We start from the raw sequence: 19,360 nt of genomic DNA on the forward strand, positions 1-19,360 counted from the left end.
ACGTGCTGCCATAAATCTTTGCAAGCGCTCTAGCTCTTTGGAATTGGAAATGTAGAAAATGTAAAGAAAACCTTTATGTTTAAAAAGTTCAAAATATTAGAGTATTTAAATTCTCCGACATCAGATACATTGGTACAATGATATCATATATTACTTTATTGCTGATTTTCCATTCTTTCTAGGCATCAAATATTTTTATCACTTGTTATTTGGTATTGGTAATAACTTGGAAGTTAATTATTCTGACTAATTTATTTTTATGAACTTGATTTTTTTTCTCATTTTTGACAAAAGGGAATATTACTCAAAGGCATTATTTAATTTTAGATATTTTCACTTTTCGGTAGAATAAACAAACTCTGTCTTTGAAAAGGTAGATTTCTTACACAGGAAATGACTGTGCTCATTTATTACCTTTATTACATTTGCAGTAATTCAACCTGTTCTCTTTCAATCAATCTGCATTGTTAGTTTCTTGAGATGACTGGACTTTATTGTTACCCTAAACCCTTGTTCCAGTTCTTATTTTCTGTGAAAATTGCACTTCAGCAATAGGAACTTTAGGGAAAACAAACAAGTTATCTTTATGATTTTCCTTCAATTGCCTGAACTGAGCTATTTAGAAAGGCAACAAATGGCTTTTTGGAACTTACCAACTTGACACAAAGATCTTACAATTATAAGTAGCAGAGCCAGTGGTTTTTCAGAAGCATACTGAATTAAAGGTCTTCACTGCATATATATGGAAACAACACAGAAGTAAAATCCACTTTTATAGAGTATCTTCTTCCTAATAGGAAACATAGGATAATACCTCTCAAGAATAATCCCGGACGTGCAGTCTCATTTTGAGCAGGTATGCAATTTCCTGAGCATTTCCTGACCCAAAGTTGGCATGCTGAAAGTTGAACTGCTGAACATTTTTGAATACTAATAATAAATCTTAAGCATCATCTGAACATTCTATCCAAGGAATGCAATATTCTCCAAATACCAAGTTTTCTAGTGAGTCTAAATATAATGAGATGGTATTTCCAAATAAAATTTCATAACAAATTGGTCGTATCTGACAGCACAGTTATGCACTGAGGTCATTCCAACTAGCTAGAGCCTTGGTTACACCAAGAGTTCTGCGGCCATTGCAGAGCATAAAGTGTCTGACAGGCAGTTTCATTCTACTCATGCTTAAAGCAAAGGATAAAAACCATGTCACTGAAAGCTCAGGAAGTTGTGCCTTTGGAAGCCACTTCTCTTTATTTTCAACAAGTGCTGAACACATCAGGCATAAGTTAAGATACTCCAACTGAATAACAGACTTCAATAGTCAGTCACTGTCAGTTATTTTATTTTGAATATGGCCATATTTCCTTGTTACTTTTGTGTGAGAAGGTTATTAACAATAAATAGTTAGCCTCCTGTCTTCTTATAATAAGCTGTCTCTTCTGCCTTGTCAGTTGAGGACACAAACCATATAAAAACATGAAAAACTCAACCATAAAATTATATATATTGCTAAGGCAGTTTGGGACAGATGTTACAGAGGAAAGTGAATACAAGGGGAATAAAAGCAGAGGTAGGGCAGAACTACAGCTTTCCTTTGAATCACAGTAGTCCACATCCATAGATGCATTTCAATTTCCAGGTTGAGTATCAGATATGTAACTGGAAATTGAAATCCTGATACAACAGAAAGGTGGAAAGTGAATACCCAAGGGTCAAGACAGTTGATGAGAAAAATGTGAAGTGGTAAAGCACATCCAATTCATTGCTATCAGCACTAGGGAAAAGTGGTGAAAAGGAAGAAAATTAAGTAGAACAGCTTTGCATCCTCTGTCTTATTTTATATTCTGAAAAGAAAAACAAACACACGCAGAACCACAGCTCCCCCCAAAAAACACCAACCCACCCATCACAAAACACCTTAACTTTTATCTTCCTGAAAAAAAGGGACAAAGGACTGGGAGTTTGGGATAAGACCTTCCCAAAGACAAAATTCTATAACTCACTTCTAAACCAGGAAGCTAAATTTATTAAGTGAATAAATCTATTTTTAAAAGAAAAAGGAAAGGAATATGATGAAAAAGGAAAGCAAATATGAAAGCAACCAATGTTGCGTAGCGGAGAAGGCTGTGTGGGAACACAAATGCTTCGGTAGAATATAGGGTGAAACAGAGTGCAGACGATTTTATCTTACATCCCTTCGCTTTGGATCTGATGAAGTTGGGCAATGTTTCAAACGTGGGACATTCTTAATATTGTAATTAAAATTACAACAACAAGGAAACAAAATCTATACAGAATTACTTCTACTTAATAACAAAATATATAAAGCCAAATTACTTTAGTGCCTATTACATTAGCATACTTGGTAGCAAACATTTTTAAATTAAATGTGCTTTTCATCTTAAACACTAACTGCAAGAGTGCAAAAAAATACAGCCTTATGGGCTGTCATAAGAAACAGCTTGAAGTTAGCACTTTACTTAATTATACAAAAATGTAATATGAAATCGATTTCTTGTGTGCTGTATTAGTGCCTTGCTTATTACAAAATACTTTTGTATTGCCTTTGTCAACATAAATTAAACTCGCACAATTTTTTCTAAGAAAACTGTTAAATTAAATTTAAAGTAATGCAAAAATGTTATTGTGCTTATGTGCTTTGCAAGTATAATACTAAAGTGATGAAGTAAACTTCTAAATGCCATTAAATCATTGCATTTCCTTTTTATTTTATAATGAAACTTTAAAAATCAAAATAATTCTTACAAGATGTCTTCAATAATCTGCACCAAGAACAACTGAGCTATCAATTTGAAATAATAATAAAAAATAAAGCAAATTTGCATCTGGTCTATAAAAACTTAAAAACTTACAGTAACTCTTTATTCATTTAGAATCAAACAGCAGAGAGAATGCTACCAGCAATTAATTTTCAGCACGGCTTGCATTATCATTTGAAGGTCAGGTTTCACTGGCCATGCCTCAGTGGGAGCTTGGTTTCGAGGAGATCACTAAACACTGCTCACAAGGGAAACATCATTAAATATGTACTTGGAAAACTGAAATTACTTGCAATAACAACAACTGAAAAAGTCTGCCAGCCTGCCTCAACCCATTTACCCTCCAGACAGAAGCAGGTGTCCTTCAGTGAGCATTCACCAGCTACCAGATATACCAACCATGGAATACCCGAGTATAACCTTAATGAAGTTTGACCTTCTGACCACAGATCCAAACACTGGTGTGGTCCTGATGATGCCTGATGGGAACACAAACCCAGTGACTAATACTTCTGGGAAAAATTAAAAGCAGAACACCTAAAAGGCAAAAAATGCAGCAAGGGGGCTGGAGGGAGGAGAAAGGGCAGACACTGCTGGCCCCAGCAGAGATCAGCAGCAGTCTCGACACATGGGATTACTACAACATGTGTGTAACGCAAGGAAATCTGACCTCTTCGATATCAGCAACTGGGATACCCAGACGCTCATGCCACAAGCTTAGTTTTCCACGTCTAGCAATTCTTTTAGGTCTTCTCCAAAACGCTTTTGATACACACTTCAAAAATATCTTTAAAAAATAATCAGTAGATTCCTTCCCTCCCCATCTTTAACTGGAAAAAACATATCTCAAATTCTACTTCTTGCATGCTTATATAATTTTTTTCTAACTTCCAAACTACATTTATTTATAATCGATACGACAATTTATTTCTGTTTTATTTTTACCCCTAATGTAATTCTCTGACACAACTGTTAGGATGAAGTAGCTCTTTCTCCCACCACAACCCACTCTTACGATGCAGGGGTTTCTAAACAGTAAGGTGAATTCAGGTTGGTACAGGCATTCAGGCAGCTTGTGTAATTTATGCACCCTACTCCCATGACTGACTAAGACCAACACATGACTAGGATGCTGAGACAACGATTTGGAAGAAAATGCACTGAAAATAAGTGGCTGCTTCTTTGCAAACAATAGTGGGCAAGAACATACAGTTTCATCTGGTTTTTCAAATTCATAAAATACTGCAGGTATGGATTTTTTTTCCTTCTTATCTATTGTAATACACTGGGGAGAGAAAAATCGTTCTTCTCTTCTGCCTAGTTATTAAAGATATTACAACAATGTACAGAAAAATGTTTCAGTAAGCTGAAACCAATTTTATTTATTTTTTTTTTTACAAAGCTATCAGAATATTTTTCTTGAAATGGAGATATATTTCAAGACACCTATGAGTTTGTGTGCATATACATGGTTTTAAATCTCAAAACAAAGGTTTCTCTATTTCTTTCCTATCTTTTTGCAGAAAACATTTCCAGCAATACCAATGAACGGCGATGGACATTCGCAAGCAATTGCTGGAAGCAATCAGGGACGGCAAGATTTCAATTCAATACTGAAGTCCAAACAAAGCTAGATCTTTTCCCGTCCTTCAACACAGCAGAGAATATTGGTCTGCCTTCTTTTATTTTTATTCTTATTTTTTAAGCAGTTAGCTAAGCAAGAATGACTGATTTTGAAACATGTATTTCACCATGACTCCTTCAGGAACTGTTCATGTTGGTTCTTAGCTCCATGCCTGGGATAATTTCCATACAAAAGGCAGACGAGAAGACATCCTACCTCTCATTGCCACATGCTGTTTCCTGACCCCAGCCTTCAAGGATTAGCTGCCCCTTGTCTTCTGCTACTCAGTTACAGCACTCAATGCCAGATTTTCAAAGGCACAAGAGCAGCAAGGACTTGCAAGGGGCAGGTTGGTTCTTGCGTCCTGCAGTGCCTTGATCTCTTCCCCAGCTTTCCAATATATCAGATCTTAGCTGCTAAATCTGGGTCTCACCATCTTAATGTCCTCTGGTCTCTTCAGCCCATATGAGTTTCTGCCCTGTGTATCTTCCCCTGAAGGACCTGGGAAGCCAGGAACCGCTTCCTCACATTAGTGGCCTCGCAGAGGAAGAAAGAATCCATCACCTTGCCAGAAAACGTGAGCTGAACTACATGGCCTAGAAGCAGCAGGGAAAGGGGAGCTTCAGTAGTGACGTGATGGTAAAGTCTATCAGCTAGTTCAACAGCAGTGAGCATTTCAAGACCTCTGTCGCTCTCCCCCTCTTTTTATTTTTAAATAGGAAATGCTGTCTTCTCATACAAGGACTTAAGTTGATGCTGACATAGTAGATGATGGGGAAGAAGGGTTTTGGTAAGCAAACGCTGGCCTCACGACTTCGGAGATTTGCTCTGTCAGTGTGAACAGAAGGATCCTTCAGACACAGCAAAGGGCCCGAGGGCCAGCAGCCTGTTAACTCTTAGCATGCACACAGCAGCACCACCAATACAAATCCAGAGGCTACTGACTGCTATGAAGAAATTGATTTTAAAGATGCTCCAAGAACACCACAAAAACAGCAACAAAAAAAAAGCAGGGATCAACCAGGTGGACACCAACTATGCAAGTCCAAAAGATATAAAGTCACAGGAAAACAGACTTGGTTGTGTCTGGCTTTACAGCCAAGATCAACCCAAACCATTCTATGAGTCTATGAGTCTGTCTAAACAGGAAGAGGGAAAAAAAAAGTGTTGATGACAAAAAAAATTCCGTAGCCTTCTCACTGTTGGAAGGCTACTTCTTCTAATGCAATTTAGCTTACAAAATAAAGGTGAAGCTTGCTACACAGAAACCTGCTACACATGCTTTAACTTTGCTAATAAACGTCATTCACAGAGTAATGCTCTAAAATATGCAGACTCAAGCAATTTAAGTTTTTGCATGTTTTATGCATTTTAAGTCAAATAATTCTCTTTTAAATGTCAAAATGCATTTTTTATTGATTTTCTTTTTCCCCAACTGCCAGCAGAAACTTTCAAGTGAAAGAATTTGAAGGATTTTCTTGTCTTCTGTTGGTTTTCATAGCAAATTGTATGCACAAAAGCTACATTATAGCAAGAGAGTAAAACTATTCAAAGTTAAAAAATGACACCTTTGAGATATCAGTAACTTAATACAATTTTCTTATGCATATGTATTATGATATTATGTTTAAACACATGATTTTCCTTAAGGCAACATGGAAAAATCCATACATGAAAACAATGTAAAACAATGTCAACTAATGCTGTTAGCGCAAGCTGAAACAAACAAACAAACAAACGTGTATGTATTTTTCCTCTACACAGCTTTCAAATAATCAAACTAGATCGCAAAAGGCATATCAGAGAAGAGACATTACTGACAGCTGTAGGAAAAAGTAAGTGCAGGAGCATCAGTGTCTTACCACATGAGCCCTCACACACATTTTGTACACAGAAGCACCCAGTCCACCGGCCACTCATCAGAGAACAGCCTGAAAGGTTTGCCTGGCCTGTAAGCTACTGAGGTTTGTCATAATACTATCTCCCCAACTCACCATTTGATTCAGCACATGCTAGGGTAGTTTATCTATCAGTTTTCTGTGCTGATGAAGTCATACTACAGAAGAAGGGTCCTCAATTTGCTCCATAAACGAAAAAAAAAAAAAAGCCAGTTATCCTAACTCTCTAACAAATGGATCCTGTAATTGCAGCTAAGAAAAACTTACACTATTGCTTTAAAACAACAGAAACACAGGCATACTAAATAGATATCAGGTTATTAGAAAAGTGAGTCTGGTTATACATTAAGATATTGTTTTGTTTTTAAATTTTCTTGTATCTGATTCAGATAAAGTATTTTGAATTTTCAAATCCTTCAAATATGAGAACAGTGGGTTGTTTCACCATACCACAGGTTAAGAAAAAGCAGCAAGTTCCAGGACAGCACTGAATATTACTGGAGGAGTTTTTTGTTTTGTTTTGCTTTTTTTATAGCACACAGAAGAACAATTCCTCATTTTTATGGATGATAATTTAATTTCTCCTTACATATACAGAAATATAACAGTTAGAACAGTAGTATTTATTACTTCAGAATTAAAGCAAGTTTACTGTAATGAAATGTATTTCATCAACATGCAGAATATTGTAATGACAGTGAATACCGTCATTGAAAGGGAGGATATCACTGATACACAAGATGTAGAGCCTCTCTATCAGCTATTGCAAAAATAGGTTCCCACTGACAATTTAGAAAAAAATGCATGAAATGCTGACATAAAATCCAGCGCACACACACACAGACATCTCGCTGGGAAGACAGTAGAAAAAGAATGATTCCTTCTCTCCATGATATTATGGGAATTAGTAACACAGCTAACAGGATACTCAGTTCAGACAGAATGGACTCCAAAAGAGCAGTCAGCTTTAAGAAGAGCTTGCAGTTTCACGATTTTCCTAACCCACAATAATTTATCGGCTACCAAAACCAAAGCCCCTCTCTTCTAGCATATTCAAGGCACCTCTGCAGCCAGCTTCAAAGGAAACTGGGTAACTATTTCCCCATTTCAGTCAGTATACAAAGCCCATTCACTATATATTAGCTGAGCTCCAGCAGAGAAAGAACTTGACAAGTCAGAAGCTGAAGCAATACGTGTCAAAGAGATTGAATTCCGCTTTCATATTAGTACAGAAGACGACGGTGCATGATCATTGCTTGGAGCATGTGGTTGTTTAGGGGATAATGCTAGCACCTTAACACTGAGGAGTAATGGAAATTGTCTGTCTTGTTCTCATTCTTTCTGAGACAGTCACTTGTGATATGTCTTGTTACACTGCCAGGTCATTTCTCTCTTCAGGCTCCTTAAATATCACCTGTCCAAGTTGACAATACATCTCTCAAATGATGATATTATGCTTTGTCCCTTGCTAAATAGCTAGACACTCACTTTACTAAGGATGAAAAGTTACTCTTTACTTGCAGAAATTAAAACATTACAGGTCGGCCACTGTGTTAGAGCTCTGCTTCCCAACGCTGCCCCATCTGCAAGGACACTCAGCCCCCACAGCCTCAAGGCATCTTACTCTGCAGCAGCCCAGGCTCCTGTCCCCCTTATGTTGTTCTTCCTCATAGCTAAATTCAAAGAGATGGACTCATTTATTAAAATTTTCAAACAAACAAACAAAAAGCATATAAAATAACTTCCACCCTCTTTCAAATCCCATGACATCCACTGAGAGGAACCCTATTGCAGAAGTTGCACTGCTTTGAGTACCTCATTTTCTCTCACCAGCAATTATTCTGTGCAGAAAACAACAGACCCTGCTCCAAAAAACAGACCTTCAGCACCAGAGATAAAAGACTTTCTTCATGAGCTGTCAGTGCTATGTGATACTTTAGCCCCTCTACAAGCCCTCCAGAGTAAGGCATAGGATGAAACACAGAAAGGATGGCAAGAGTAATAGTAGGATATTTAAAACCATATCTTTGCAATGCAAGGTTAAAAAAAATATATTGTAAAGGTTACAAGCTCTTTTTTTGCAGTTGTTCTTCTTTCCTATTGCTGTGTATTTGTTTCCTGGCCCGAGTTACTATCTAGACAGGGAGACAGAAGGATGTTCATCACACCTGAGAGCCTTACACAGAATTACCAGTACAGGATGGCTGCTCTTCAGAGGCTGGAAAAAAACACACATGGGCACGTGTGTCCACTGAGAGAATATGTCAAGTGTCAAAGAGATTAGTTTTAGGAGAAAAAAGTGCACAATGGAAGCATCTGACATTTTCTAATTTAAGTCTGTCCACAAGGCAGACTTTCCCAGTGCGCTGAAAGGAGAGCACGGCTTCCACAGAACCTGCTCCCCACGGGTCACAGCAGCCCAGCTGAAGCCTCACCCCTTGGAACCCACAGCACATCCATTTCCAAGAGATCTTTAAATCACCTGGAGTCATTACAGAAATCATTGTACAGGTTCAGAGTTGCCACCTTAAACTTGCAAATCCTTTCTTAAACACGGAGACAAGTAAGCTGATTTGCAAAAGCAATACTGAAGAGTGGTAGCACTTTTGTTTCCACTGTGGGAACCAGACCAAATTAACACGGGAAAAAAACCTAAGTTTGTGAAGTGACTTCATTTAAAGTACATGGCAAGTAGTAAATTCAGAACTAAATAATTCACAGTAAGACATAAAGATCACGTTTATATACTTCTATTGATTTCTATACAATGTAACTGATGTCTATGTTTTTTTCTCATTGTATAGACTATGGGTATACACTCTGACTATGCCCATCAGTAAAGTGACAAGGAAAAATGCCTACCATCTTGTCTTTCAAACATGCATTCACCGCCTTTTCCAATTATCACTAGGTAGGACAAGTCATATCTACTGAACATTTTATTTGCTTCTTTTCTGTATAAGTTCTCATACTATATTAATCATCATATGATCTGCAAACCTTCTGCAAGCACATTACCCAACATGAATGACTTCAACATCTTATTCCTTCTCCCATCCATTGTTTAGACAAAAGCATCTGTATTTTTGCTTTTAACTTTTAAACTGTGTTTCGCAGCTGAAGGGAAGGAGTATCTGGAGTTGGAGGAGCGCTAGGCTAGTGGTCAAAAAAAAAAAAAAAAAAGAAAAAGCAAAACCTGAGCAACAGAAAAAGCAAACTTGGTAAAGGCAACCTAAGAAGTCTTAGAGGTGAAGTGGCACACACACACACACGCACACACAAAAGGAACATGCTCAGCTAGCATGATCCTCAATTATGGTCATTCAGAGAATAAGAGACAAGTGATAAGGCAGCTAAAAAAAAAATTAAGTTCAGGAATACATTGATCTCCACTGATTTCTATACAGTATGATTTCTGCATTCTCCCCACACTCCCCACCCCATCCCTTACTGTATAGAGTGAACACCAAGAAAAGACTGCATGGACAGACACAAAGAAACATTGGTCACGCTAGGAAGTGAATGCAGAGCAGTTGTTTATTTTCAAGGGAAATCTCTCCACACGATCATAAAAATTTGTAACAAAATTTGTCACCGAATGAACAAAAATTTACTCTCTAATGTATGATCTTCATTGTACTAAATTCTAATTACAAACTATTTATCTGTGGAAAGCATTCAGACAGATAAAACCAAGATCTCATTGCAATCAGCACAATAAAAGCAAGAGAAGTGTTTGTTCTGAATAAATCACAAGGTAAATGAAAATGAGAAAAATTGCTGGGGAAACATGCATATTAATCCTGATTTCCTAATGGTATCAAGACACAAAGTTAAATGATTTATCAAAGGTGACAAAAGAGCCACAAACACAAATGGTAGTTGAATGGTAGTTCAGTGCTATCTTTTAAGGTCTTTAAGGAAATACGGTGCAATAGAACTAGTTTACTTCTTTGTATTAATAATCATCTAAGCGGCTACTTGTTGTAAACTGTGAATGCTGTACATCGTTTTCCCAGTGGGTGCCCATGTTCTGACATTTCAGCCTAGTAGAGTTCATTTTGCAGAGCAAAGAAGGTATTTTGTTGAATATATTTTCCCTAGTCCCTCACATAACTCCATAAAATAAAGGTAATAAACTGCAAAATGTGTGCTTATGGTACTGTTAGTATCTGAAATGTTTTAATTACCTGAATGATAATTAAGCATGTTGCCATTTCCAAGAGTAATGAAATAGCTTTCAGCAATTAATAATGACCTGGAAAACAAATTGCATAAATGAAATAGTTTTAAAAGGTAATATGAAATGAAAAATACTAATGTACAAATGAAATGGTATGCTGTTTATGCAGTAGAGGTTAGAGATGTGAAACAAGGAAAATAAATTTCAACTACATGAGAAATTATTGCCTAAAATCACGTCTAAAAACGCTATTAATTCTAGTCACAACATGTATCCTTAACAACAAGATTTTGTTTCCAGATTCTAAGTTTCTGCCAGAATTATCTTATTTTGGTTTCTTAATCCTCCTGACAGTAATCTCTTGTACACCACCCTACCTTTAATTCTATAGAACAGCATGCTACACAGATTTGGGGAGGGGATGGGGAGATGGGAATAAAAGGCTGGGTTCAGAAGGAAAGTAATTTGGCAAGCTATTTCAAATATTCACCTTCGAAAAGTTGAAGACATTCTCCAAGACTAAGCAAAAGGTGAGAAACTTTGCTGTGGTTTCCACAGCCGAGCAGTACAGTGCCCCAGTGACAGCCCTAGTGGCCAGTGATCCCCACAGGCTGTCACCCCACGCCTAGGGCCCCAGCGCCTCCTTTTCCCACACTGTACATATGGACTACTCCAGTTTTATTATCCTGCAGCTGGCCTACCTGAAACATAAACCAGCAGCACTCAATTCAAACCACTGCAAATTAATAAGCAAATTCTTTTTTTTTTGGAGTGGGTTTTTTCTACCACTTTCATAATCTTCTGCGATTTGCCAGCTTTATCACAGTTACATTTTCTTTATAAAGTACATGGAAGTATTCCTGACAGGACCCAAATAGAAATATTTATTCAATTAATCCATAAAAATAGGTTTAGATATATCAGTCAGTTGTTCTCCATTTGAGTTGATTTTATTCTGGTTTCTTAATAAAAATGTTTTATATCAAATTAAATGCATTAGAGAAGAACAATATCGCCTTTATTAACCAAATCTGTAATCTAATTTTTAAAAAATCAAGTTATTCTGACAAGATCAGTATTCCATAAAGCTGTTGACTGTCTCTAATTATATTACTTTCTTAATTCTTCATTAATCAACCCTTGTATTGGCTGTTCCATTATTCTGTTTAGAATTAAAGTCAAGATGACAAGCTTTTAATTAATTGGGTGATCTTGATCCTTTATGTCAGTATTTTTAATGTTTCTTTCCTGGTCATCTGGAACTTTCCAGGACTGCTCCAGATTTTTATTTTTCTTAAAACGGCAAACAAAACCAGGTAAAATTAAGAGTCCTGACAAGCCATTTTAGGATTCTGGACCTACTGACCACCTGAGGTGCAACTGGCATCAGCTGCTGCTTTATATGCTCCTCAATCCACTGTTATAAGAGAAGCTATTTCATTATCATACCATACAAAAGCATCACCTGGTCCATTCCCCCTCTCAGCACCAGCAGCATTTACTGAGAAATAAAATGAAGAAAGTGAAATTCACTCAGTACTGCCTCATGCAGTCTAGATTAAAATTAGTAGGAAAGAATTACGCTGCCCACTTTTAAAATGAAACAAAGTTTAATAAATAAAAAAGTAAACAAGAATTAAATGAAAAACAAAGATTTATCTAGCAGAATAGAGCCCAAAGAATTGATGTCGATAAGAACAAGGGCTTTAGCGAAGCCTGTCCTAACCTTGGAGGATGTTATCCTCAACTTCATGCAGATCTCATACTAGCATGAATGACGTGACGTCTCTCTGTAATGGCTTTGGGGGAGAAAGACACATGAGGGAGAGTAAAAGGAATAATGAATGCATCCGGGAAAGCTCATCAACATCCCTCCCCTTGCAGCACACACTGCTGACACTGCTTTCACAGAATCATACGATCACAGAATCATTCCAGTTGGAAGAGACCCTCAAGATCATCGAGTCCAACCATAACCTAACTCGAGCACTAAACCATGTCCCTAATTAATTTCTTCTTCCACCATTCCACATCACCACTCCTGCTACTCACAGCCCTCCCTACCTACTCCACGCCACTCCCTTGATAGCACCAAAATAACAGTGAAAAATTAGTGTGCTCCCAAAACTGTGCATTTAAGTGCTGCAATGACCAGAGCAACTTTCAAAACCTTATTAAAATTTTCCCCGCTGAATTTTTAAGAGTGATAAATGAAAGTACAATAAAAGCCAGTCCTATGAAAGTTTGTTGTATTTAGGTACTTACCAATTTTCAAACACTGTAAAAATAATACTGCACTCCTAAACAGCTGAGAGACTTTAATTACGAAAGCAAACTAAAGTGTCAAGCACACTAATAAATCATACTAAAAATTATTTATTTCAGTTGAAGTTAAAAATAGAAGTCACAGTTCAAAAAAGAGCTCCAGTCTTCTCAAAGGGTAAGATTATCTCAACCTGCAATCACGTTCTTCAGAAGCGAACACAGATCAAAAATCTCTGAATACCAGTCCTCACACTCTGGAGAAGCTATAATCAGGCTTTGAGTTATCTGGCCCAGGTGCACCCACATCATTTTCAAGTGCTGCAATATGAGTTATTGCTCACATCCATTCTTTTACAGCTGGAATAGGTGCCATGGATTAATGTACTGCAATACATTTTCTTGCCACAGACAGTGCTCCTCTTGGAAGTGTGATCTATTGACTAGTTACACGCACTTTGGATAAATCATGTTGGTCTCAGTGCTACGGCACGCTCCACTCTGGGAAAAGCTGCTGAACAAGCCAAGATGAGACAGGAGATGGAGAAATCACTCACAAGACAGGGGAGCTTTGGGTGGAGTTGGCAGCTGCTCCTTTTCCTCCCCCAGCCTCCCTCACACAGCTCAAGTGGTATCCCTGACCTAGTGTCCTTCACCAGAAAGAGAGACACTAACTCCAACTGAAGGACTTCTCTCAACTCGGTGGACTTTGCACTGAAGCCCTGACTGGTCAGCGTGCTAGGTACCAATGACAATAACCATGTCTTGCAGTAGGTAACTGATCTCAGCCTGCCCACTGGTAGAGACTTCAGAAAGAAGACAAAGGAAGAGGTCACTGCACACAATAGGGGCTTTGAAAACTGGGTGGCCACACTAGAGAAACCTACCTACCTCAGTTTGCTACTCTAACCCCAAGTGAAGAGCATCAGTGTGATTAAATAGCCACAGTGAGATTTACTTCTGGGTATGACCCTATATAACAAAGAACCAGCCATGAACAAAGCTCATCCCAAAAGGGAAGTATGGGAGAATTCAGGAAACCCACGTCTCATCGGATAACATGGCACTCGCAGTGACACAGGAAGAAAGTTTCCAGTTAGTGCAGATGGAGCTTGCAGCTGCAAATACCAAAAAAATGATACTATGCAAGGCTGAATATAGCAAACAAAAAAAGTTGAAAACTAATTTAGGGGAGGTCAGTGTCTGAACTTGCAGTTTACTGCCAATTCAACGGAGTCATCATCGTTGTGCTCCTTTGAAAAAGAGGAAACCATGCTTAATTTACACAATCTGACAAGAACTTGGCTCTGCAGTCTGCCTGGTCTCCTGCTAGGTAACTCAGCTGCACTACAGTCCTTTCTTATGGATATAAGCATCATTAGGATTCTATATGTGGTACAAGCATCTGAACAGTGGCAAGCAGCACAACAAGCAGAGTATGGTCATATGTCCAAAGCAGACAATGGTCCAAATCAGATAGCTCTTCTACAGGATGCTCTCTCAGTAACAATTCTGGTATTCAATCTTAAAATGAACGCGATTAAGTTACTTAGTCCAGACTTTCTCTATTGTTTAAATACCTTTTTGTTCATATCATAGCCAACTGGTAAACCTATATGGAAGGAGAGACTGGTGCATTTGGTATCTGCTAGCGAGATCTTAAATGTTTCCAATTACTACCTGGCCAAAAGCCCAGAAACAGTCACGAGTGCCAAACACACTTGTAAAAAACAACAGCAACTTGTAAATATTGCTGTAATGTGGGTTCTTCTGCAATGATAAATGTAAAATAATTTTTAAAAGTATCACATTCATTTAGTTTCAAGTGGTTCATCTTTAGCTTATTCTAATAAAGTGTTCAACTTTGAAACAACAAAAACATAAGTAATAGAAACACGTAATTTTAGTGCTCAAAATGTATTTAAGCTCCTCTTTAAGCTATATTGTAAGTCTCTAATGATACCTAGTTAGAGGGGAAAATGGTAAAGATTCTGTTACAAACACTGAGATAACTGCATTGCTGTAAAGGTAATATTTTCCCTGTCCACTTAAAAAAAAAGAAAGATTAAAAAAATTCACACTTTTATGTATTTTTATTAGCTTTCCAAGATTTAAATAATAATTTAAGATGCACTACTGCAAGAGACACAGATGAAGAGCACGGTTTATCCATTCAGTGCTGTATTTTCCAGAACCCTCCTGTGATGTTGACTGTACCCAATATTACAAGCTCACTGCCTCACATACCAACATCCTAAATCCTCATGTGCAGTACACAGCAAAGTCTATAAATCATGTTCCCCACCTGGAACCCTCCACCTCCACTCTGCGAGCGTAAAAGGCAAACACCACTGACCAAAGTAGCACTAAATGCATTGCACTTCATCGACACAAGCAGATTCTATACTGCACTGACCCTTTCACTCTATTTATTTTAAAAATTAGATACAAATTTATAAAGCCAGAACAACATTTTTGTTTTCCAGATGGCCATGCAACATCACTTTCTTTATGATAACATCACTGGGGTCCTTCTGTTTAAAATCCCAAGAAAAAGAACAGAAGTCTTAAGCTTGCTTTTTATTGTTTTCTGATGTTTCCCAACTTTTGCCTTTTTTTTTTTTTTCTTAATAGACAGGAGTTCAGCAGTAACCCGTATTCTACGCACATTGTTTTTAAAATTAATAAATGTGGCAAATTGTAAACAAAGATTCTGTGCTTGAAAAAGGTGGGCAGAGAACAGCCCATCTCCCAAACCTTCAACTGCAGGTGACCACAGCCCAGCGCCGCACTGCTGAACCAGCATCCCCGCTGTTCTGCCTCGAGGCAGCGACTCTTACCGATAGCTCGAGCTCTGTGACAGATAACGACTTTGAACAACAGAATAATAATATTATCAATACATATTAGTCCATTCTCAGCTCTAAGAAAGCTATAAAGCTTCCCTTCCCCTTTGCTCATTTTATTACAGAAACCAAATAATATAGGCAACAGTTTACTAATAACAAGTCATTTGGAAAAAAAAAATAAAAAACCAAGAACACCCAGGACTTTTTCTCCAATTGCTCTACATTTCTTCATGTTTTACTGAAAATCACACCCTTGCACTGAACTTCAGTAAAGTAGGAATGAGCAATTCCACTGTGTACATATATTAAACTCTGGACAGGCTGAACTATTGACCTCCTTTTCTACTAAAATATCAGTTAATCATAAAACTGAGCTGTGAGCTATTACTCAGAAGCAGCAGCCAATGTAAGAGAATAACTTCTAACTTAGAGTTGATAAAGCAGGCTAAATGGAGAATTTTAGATTGCCACATATTTTCTACATCCCTCCGCAAAGGAAAGGCAATCACAACTCAGAGGATACACTCAAAAGGACAACACACCCCAAAGCCCTAGAAAACAGCCTTAAGGATTACTCTTGATTAAGGTGCTACCCCCTGCCTCTGGTTTTGTTTTTAAAATGCTTCAGAAGTGAAAAATTTGAGCAATGACATCGGGGAAGAGGTGCAGTCGCACTGAAATAAAGCCCAGGTGCCCCGCAAGGATTGATGGGGAGGAAGGAGCTTCCAGCATCAGCAGCTTGAAATGATTTGTGCCCAACCACACGCAGCCGGGAACACAATCCTGCACTCGGCACCGGCTCCAGCAGCGCTTAGGCATGGAAACAGAAAACATACACCCAGCTGTTAAGGAGAGTGTCGGAAAATAATGTTTTGCTTCTCATGTTTTAGTCCTACTTCAGTCACTTAAAACCACTCCGTGGTTTCATATATTTGACTGCTCAGCACTATCTTTAATTGCAGACTGATAAAACAACATGCGAGTTTTCCAGCAAAATGCCGTCACTCAGCTTTAGCGCAGATCACCTGGGAAATGCTGGGTAGACAAACAGGCTGGCGGAGGACTTTTAACTAGCAGAAGAATTATCTCTTAATTAGAAAACAATTTTGCTTAGCATTTGTGGAAACATTTATGAAAAGAGTCACCAGACACTGGGTTTGCTATGAGGAAGACAGAAAAGTCTGTAAAAACCTAATAATAAAAGTGCATGTCTCATACCGAGATAAATACAACCATCGCCCAAATCATTCAAAAGTAGGATACATCTCCAGCAAAGCAGAAGTCAACCGATCAATAGTATGTTATTAAGAAATGTCATGAAATTATAAATACTGAATGAATTATGGAAAAAATCATTTTCAATCTTCATTTGAAAACAATGTTAATATTTGCTTAGATATTAAATAAACAGAAAGCAGAATACTAACCTAATCTTATTGATGTGTCACTGAGTTTGCTATCATTGCTACCTGGAATGTAAACACTAAAAACTCATCAGATCAACGTTTGCTAATGTGTGCTTTTTAATCCGTATAGAAAGCAGTCAAACTTCATGCTGAAAATTCATTTATTTCCCGCCACTCCATTTGATGCTGAGCAGATAATCAATTATAATTTGTTTCAGAATCTGAACTAATATGTACAAAACTTGCGAAAAGACAAAATTGACAAAGAACATGGAAAGAAAAGAGAGTATCTGTCTGAAAAATAAGTGATCTTGTCAGAAACAAGAATTAGGAATAATTGAAGAATTGCCAGAAAGAAGATATTGCTGCAGAGATGTCATCTAATATAGCACAGTAAATCACCTGCCAGTCACTCGAACAACACCAGCAGCAGCAAAGTCTGCAGGGTGAGCTATTCCATTATTAGCTCTCCCTTTCCTTATAAATCTTCTCTTCAGAAGAGACTAATTTTTATGTTTATAGTTTGCTTTTTATGAGTAAAATATTTTTTAAAATATTCCTATTGACTCAAGTTTGCAGTTATCTTACAGAAGCCTTGGGAGAACACTGTGCAAAAGGAAGGTCTGTCTTCATTTTCCAGACGGGTGAGGCGGCAGCAGGGTGACCTGCCGCTCAACCCAGTGCAGACCCTGACACATCCCTGATGCTGGCCACAATCCTTCAGTCCCCACAAACCCTTCCTGATTCTCCTTTTTCTCATTGAAACTGGTTAATAGTAACATTTATTAACCTTCACTTTCATGGAATAAGAAAAACTAGCCTTTCTGTAAGGTAAACAACTCAAAATTTTATTAATATTAAAATAGTAGTCACGGAAGTTCAGTATTTTTTAAGTATTTTTTTATCTGCTTGATTTTATAGTGGATTAAATTAAGCTGAAAATTTGTCTCAAGTTAGACTAGATTTTTGTGGCTTATATGTAAGTGTTAAGTTAAAAACAAATTAAAAATAAAATCACACTCAAAATAACATTGTTTCCCCTAACTGGCTTCTAAAAATATGTCACATAAATTATGATTTCCTTTCGTTTCCTTTCCCATTAAAAAGCTTCAGTCTGTCACAGACTGTGTAAATGAAATTATATTTTTTCAAGCGCTGAGAAAAAGAACCCAAACATTTGGGATTTGTTAGTCTCGGCTCAGTCTCTTTAAAATAGAAGCTGTTTTCCAATTCCTACTTTTTCAGAACGATGCCTAAACCAATTCAGTACAATAAATCAATGCTTTCATCTTACTTAGATCTCCGCAACTGTCATGTTAACCGAGATAGACACATATATTTTTACTTCACAGGAAGGACAGACTAAATTATAAATAAGATCACAAATTCTAAAAAATGCCTTCAGTTTAGTCTTGCTCCAGCTGTGTGTCTCGGCTTCTGACAGTACCGTGCCCTATTTCAAAAAAGACTGACTGATTTTCAGAGATTCATGCCTACTGACCTAGACCATTTGAAGTTCTGGTTTGTGATCCAGACATTGACCCTCTTCCTTAAGTACACAAAACGGGTGATTATCCACGCTTAGATGAGAACTTGAATAGCTGTCCCACTGAGGTCTGTCACCAACTTGTGAAAAAAACATTTCATTTCTATTCCCATATATATTCATACGTATATGTGACACATAGAAATTTGCAACTGCAGCTGTTCTTCCTTACTATTTTAGTGCAGCTTTGAATAGAAGGTTATCAGCACTCTGCTAAATCTAATATAGTGCAAACTTTAAAATACCGTAAATCAGGCCCTAAAAATCATGAGATTAGGAAAAAGCCCCCCACAATTTAATTTCCGCTTATTTGCTCCCAGTCTGATGTTCAAATCTATAATTTTTCTCCTCTGCAACTATGAGATGTAGGCATTATCTTTCTTCTTATGAAAGCTGAGATTAAAATAACTTTAAGTAGCTTTAGAAGGAACAGGATATAACACAAGTTGGCAGTACTTAATCTTCTTGGTGCTGGCCACACAGGGGCACTAAAAAAACAGCAGCAGACTCCAATATTCAGCAGCACATGGTTTTGGTAGTGGTAGGTCAAAAATGGAGAAATGAAAACACTCCATGCATATTTGCTATTGTATTTTAGGAATTGCCAGAGATTCTGGCAGGCCATGCACTTCTACTTGGAAAAAGAAAAATTACCTAAAAATATATTACATTTTTTGTAAAATTCTATTGCTTAAAGAGATTGTTTTTCCATGCAAGTACCTTTATGTGCAAGTTTACCTAAAGTGCAAGTGAAAATACACAGGTGAAAAAACAGTTGGTTTGTCCTTTCTAGAAATAACATCTCCCAC

General features: G+C 37.5%; 1 protein-coding gene across 3 annotated transcripts in view; it reads right to left on the bottom strand.

Moving 5' to 3' along the window:
* Positions 1-19,360, bottom strand: part of PTPRK (protein tyrosine phosphatase receptor type K) — a 322,787-nt gene that overhangs the window by 148,268 nt on the left and 155,159 nt on the right. The window lies entirely within an intron of this gene.

This window comes from Caloenas nicobarica, chromosome 3, assembly GCF_036013445.1.
Source record: "Caloenas nicobarica isolate bCalNic1 chromosome 3, bCalNic1.hap1, whole genome shotgun sequence".
NCBI classification, from domain to species: domain Eukaryota; kingdom Metazoa; phylum Chordata; class Aves; order Columbiformes; family Columbidae; genus Caloenas; species Caloenas nicobarica.